This window comes from Salvia hispanica, chromosome 2 (genome assembly GCF_029641045.1).
Source record: "Salvia hispanica isolate PSC_SH4W2 chromosome 2, Shi_PSC_v1, whole genome shotgun sequence".
Lineage (NCBI taxonomy): Eukaryota > Viridiplantae > Streptophyta > Magnoliopsida > Lamiales > Lamiaceae > Salvia > Salvia hispanica.
Window position 1 is genome coordinate 62,347,828 of NC_142693.1, and position 5,987 is coordinate 62,353,814.

Consider the following 5,987-nt stretch of genomic DNA (forward strand, 5'->3'; position numbering starts at 1 on the left):
AAGGAGTATGTCGGTATTAATATATAAATATACCGAACCTACCTGTTTATATGAGTGGGACTATGCAGCAAAGTAGAAAAAAATTGTTTCGTTAATTGGAAATTCTATTTAGTATAGTAAATGAAATGAATCTTTTCAAGAATAAATGTAGATTGCAGACTATTGGAATTAGCTAGATCTGAAAACTAGGGGTAAGGTGTGAAAATGGAATAGCTAGGGTCTGAATTTAGAATTATACAGAAAAAGCTGTTCTCAAAATTCCTTTCAATGCAGCCATATATTTAAAGTAAATAGTCAGAGAAAATAAACTTTGGGTTAAAATTGATTTTAATATCTCGCCATTTGCTAGCTGTAAAATAATCAGTAATTTACAATATTCTAGTACTAGTATTAGTACAAATATTTTTTGATTATTAGGTTTATATAGAAAAAGATGTTTTATTTGAGAGGGAGAGAGTGAGTGTATTTATTAGATAGATTTGATGGGTATGGGGCTGTAGATGTGGGCATCATGTCATTTCATGCAGACAGCTTTTAATGTACATTTTGAACAATGGAGGTAAGATCGGATGTTACTCTTTTCCTCCATTGAATGTCTGTTGTTTAAATTTGGATAAATTTCAGACCCTTTAACTAGATTTCTCAAACACTGTAATTTCATTTTTAAGACAGGATTTACCTTAGTAAATCTAGTGCAATATTGCTTTTACACTGTCAGAATTTCAAATCTAGCAGCTGTTTGCAATATAAAATACGTACACAAATTTCATTTGTTTTTTAGTGACAAATGTAGTGGTGTGTTTTGGTGGAACGGCGTTTGGAGGTTTACAATTTTGGGTAAATGCACATTTGTTTAACGATTATGATACCAAATCAAGCAACTTGCGAAAGAAATCTTCTCTTTGAAACCCTAACTTAAATTTAATTTTTGTAATAATAGATAAATTTTTGGAGAATGTGTGCAACAAGAATTTATAAATATATTTTAGAACAAATGTGAATAGGGGTAATTGCTTTTAAAATCACCAACTTTCCATGAATTCCGGTTTTTCCCACGAACTTTAAAAAGTTCGTGTAATGCCACGAACTTTATTGTCGGTTGCTATTTTCCCATGTCAGGTTTTCCGGTCTGATTCAAACTGTTCGTTTCCTATTAAGACAATGTCCAAATTCTTTTATCTTACTATCGTTATCTTCGTCTTTGAAATAGCTTCGTGTCGGTACCTTGTACGCCTCAATCGGAACTCGGATCAAGAAGTTATGGCCATTATGATAGTACAAGGTTGCACAAAGGTCGCAGCCTTCATCAAATGACCATAACTTCTTCATCCGAGTTCCGATTGAGGCGTACAAAGTACCCACGCGAAGCTATTTCAAAGATGAAGATAACGATAGTAAGATAAAAGAATTTAGACATTGTCTTAATAGGAAACGAACAGTATGAATCAGACCGGAAAACCTGACATGGGAAAATAGCAACTGAGAATAAAGTTCGTGACATTACACGAACATTTTAAAGTTCGTGGAAAAAACCGGAATTCATGGAAAGTTGGTGACTTTAAAAGCAGTTACCCCATGTGAATATGCATAAATGATAAGTAAAAATTAATGAAATATGAATTTTATTTTTATATACTAGAGCATCCATAACCAGTGCCACAAAGGGGTGTCGAAACGCTATGAGGGTGCAATCCATGGCAGGACGGGAGACCCGTCAACTATCATGGTCTGCATTGTGGACATCCGGATCAGACCGTTGAAGAGTAAGGCATGTTTTTTTGGGGTGGAATTTATTTTTTAAATAAATATGGGAATTGGGATGACCGTGGGTGGTAGAAGTTGTGGTTTGTCAAAAAAAAAATAGGGGAATGATGATTTGGTAGCACTTACAATTATTTAAAGGGATATTGATCCCTAAAACTGAACTTTGGCATAATTCTAGCATCCGCGAACTATAAAATTACTCTAATATATCACAAACTTTACTTTCCATTATTTCCCACCCCGCCCAAATAAGATGTTTTAAGCAAAAACTTATTCTCGTAGACAACCGTGAAATGTTTATGATATTTAAGACTACTTTTTAAATTCGTGACAAATAAAATAAAAGGCCACTTAGAAATCACGTTGATTTAGTTGTGACAAATAGTAATATGCAAAAATCATGTATGTTAGTCAGATATGGTTGCAGTAGGAAATAATACACGGATTGTAAAGTTTGTGAGTTGTTAGACTAATTCTAAAGTTCATGGAAATTACTAGAATTAGGCCACAATTCGTAATTTTGAGGACCAATTAAAGTATATATATATGTTACAATTAAGCTGTACGTATAAGCTTCAACAGTATTCAAGTTTACCAAAATATAGGGACCTCTATTTCATTATAATTTTTCATAATCTTATAAGCAAAAATGTTTTTACGAAAAGAATAACTCTGTTATGACTTGTTTCATCTAACTTCCGTTTCTCATTAACTATGATTCTTTCTATAAATTATTAGCTTAATTATCTAACAATTCCACAACTTAATTAAGTAGTATAAGCTTTTCAGACGTCACATCTTACAAGCTCTTGTAACATCTTATAACCTCCATGATTTGATAAACTCACTAAAATAACTGTAGCCAAACCCAATTAATTTATATTCATAATAATTCTACATGAGTTTGATTATGTCACGTCGTTGTAATATATATATGAGTAATTTTCCTTTTTGCCTTTCTTAATAAGCACTCAACGAAATTCTCAAAAATTAATTAGACAATGAAATTTTATCACCTGCCTCATATTATTTGAAATCGACTAACCATACCTTAAAAAAAACTTTTAGAATCACGATCATTTTCTTCCCAACTAGCTAGTCATTGTAACTCAAATATATAAATTAATTTTAAAAAAATCAAGAAGTAACTTTTTTACGTTGATTTATGAGGAAAAGTTGGATTGGTTTGAATGCATTAGTCAATAGTTTATTAATTTGGACAAAAAGATAAAGTTTGTGTCTTTTTGCTCCAAATATTCCCGGAATGATGATCAAAGGGCCCTCTAAAATCACAATGCTTTTCTTCATAATTCTTTTACTTATTTTTATGTAGTTTCTAAACTTATGGATGTGGTGTTTAACAAATTAAATAAGTAATTATTTCATTAAATTAGATTAAAAGGTTCCATAAGAGTAATACTTATCTGCTTTAACAATAATGCAACACCAATAATTAATAACTAATAACCTTTTAATTACTTGGTTTTACTCTTTAGAAAATTACTCCATATCTTAAAATTAGTTATGATGGGATTCGTGGGAAGGATTTTTTGCATGGACAAGTACATGAAAAAGAGTTTTAAGGAGACATATTTTCAAATGTAAATGATTTGGTTTGGATGTTGAATGAAAAATGAATACCCCATATAATTTTTTTGGAGGGAGAAAAGCAAAATAAAAACAGTTGTAATACTAAGGAAAAAGGGACTCTTTTTTATTATATGGCAATAATGAGTGAATCCACCTATATACAAACACCCAAAAAGAAAAAAAAAAGAAAAAAATTATTCTCTTATCTGCAAAACCAAATTATGAGAGTGTGCCCCAGGGCAAAAGCAGCTGATCAGAATACCTTTTTCCATCTCACTTTCACTATAATTTTCCACAATGATATTAGTGGTTTCATTTCAAAGAATTTTGGTAGAGTTAGATTGCTTGAAGATAAATGTGTGTTTGGATATTTTGTTCATATGATGTAACATCTTGTTTTCCTAGTTATCATGTGCATGCCTTAGCTATTGCTTATTGATGGATGAAAATTCGTGTGAGTTTTCACTCGTCGGGAGCTCAAAGAAAGAGTCACTATTCTCGTACATGAAGTTTTTTTTATATAGAACAACGCTTAAGTTGTTGAATCGAAATATATCATATCAATCCAAACAATGCAATGGTCGGAAGCAATCTAAAAGTCCATCAACAAAAGTAGTCACAACAAACAAACCAGAAAGACTGAGAGAACATAAACGAACATAATGTAGAACACATAAATGGAACAGAATGGAAAGGCAACAATGAGCCGCAACCAATGGAAGAAAATCATTAGAAAATGACTATTGTTTTGTTAAAATTGTTCTTATGAATAAAAGTTATTATTAATGTGTTAAAAGTTATTGTTTACAAAAAAAATAATTATTCAAGACATGAAGAATTAACACGTTTAGTATTTGTATGATCATGTAGTATTTCTTTGCATGCAAATGCATGTAGTGACTAAACTAAGCATATGAAAATTACCCTTGCTTGTCTAAACTACACTTTTATAGCACACACATAATACTCCTATTAACAAATAAATCCTATAAATAGTATTGATAAAAATAATAAACATAGAAATTAATTTAAAATAAAATCTTTTAACAAGAAAAATTAGTGCATGAAATCAAATTCTAAATTTTGAATATATTGAATTATATCAAATATATATAGTTATTTTTTTATATTATGATCATAGGTACCCATAAATTTAATTAATAATTACTTTGGTAAACTTCCATTTTCTTTGAAACACAACTAAATAATTAATTGTCGACGCATTACACAATTTTGGAAGTCAAAACTAGACTAAATATGTGGAAACAATAGGATAGAAGAAGAAGAGAGGTAGGAATATAGAAAGAGGTAAAATAAAAAAGAGAGGTGCAGCAGTGATCAGACTGCAAATTTTGGAGGTAGCTGTAACCCATTTAGGATATCAAAATTAATTTAATTAAGATTGAATTATTAATTTAAAAAATATACTAGGAGTAGTATTATGGCCCATGACCTATGAGAAAATTGATATATAATCCTCTATATCAGAAAAATATGAGAAGCAGCTTAGAACATCAGAAACTGAAATATTTTTCGTTTTAATAGCGATTATTAGGTTTTCTGAGTGAAAAGTTATGCCAATAAATATTCCTGCATCGGATTGGTATATTTATAATGTTATCAGTGGTGGATTTGTATGTAGAGTTTGATCAACTAACATATTTTCCAATTATAAATCCATTATCCACCACTATTAATATTATAATTATGAATCTAAATTATAATTGTTCATGTTCAGAGTATATTTTTCGCAACCTACTATAAATAATAATAAAAACTAAAATAAATATCCACACACAAGTGAGAGAGGGTATCATCTATCACGTGACAGGTAGGAGAGAGAATGGAAACACACAAAATCCAAAATAAAATCTAAGGAGATCAAAACAAATTAGAAACTAGCTCAGTGACAGTCTAGTATATTTCACCATATCACTTCGCACCCTCAACTATAAAATTGTTACATTTTCTCAACAACAAATATTATTGTATACTTGAAAAAAAATCATCAAAGCAATGTATTTATAATGTCAACATGATCATCAACATAAATTTATCTTGATATTTTTTTTATATACTGTGTTAATATTTAAAATATCAATATTAACACAATGTATTAAAATATTAATTCAGTTTATGTTGAAATTTTAATGTCATCAGGTTAACATTTTTACTACATTGTATTGAAAAGTTAGTAGGTTAGTAATTTAAGAAAATTAGCAACTGATTAAAGAAACAATAAGTCTATGCAACCAAATTTTGTACAACCAAAAATTGGTTTATTTGAGTAAAAAAATAATTTATTTATGCATTTAATTAAAAAGTATAGACATATATATAGTATAGGGAAAGTGCACAATATTATGGTATTTGTGTATAATTTTTTTAAATATTTTTGAACCATAAAATGTAATTAATGCATACTTTAATACAAATTTTAAAAATAATAGAGAAATAATTCAAATATAAAAATAAAAAATTGAAAATGAGGCTAAAGACTAATAAATTGGTTTTAATTTGTTAACTAACTATATCTATTATTTTAATATTTAATTAACACATCAAAATTACTAATATAATCTTGTTTTGGTTGTACAAAATTTGGTTGTTTATCATTGCTCAAAAAGAAATGA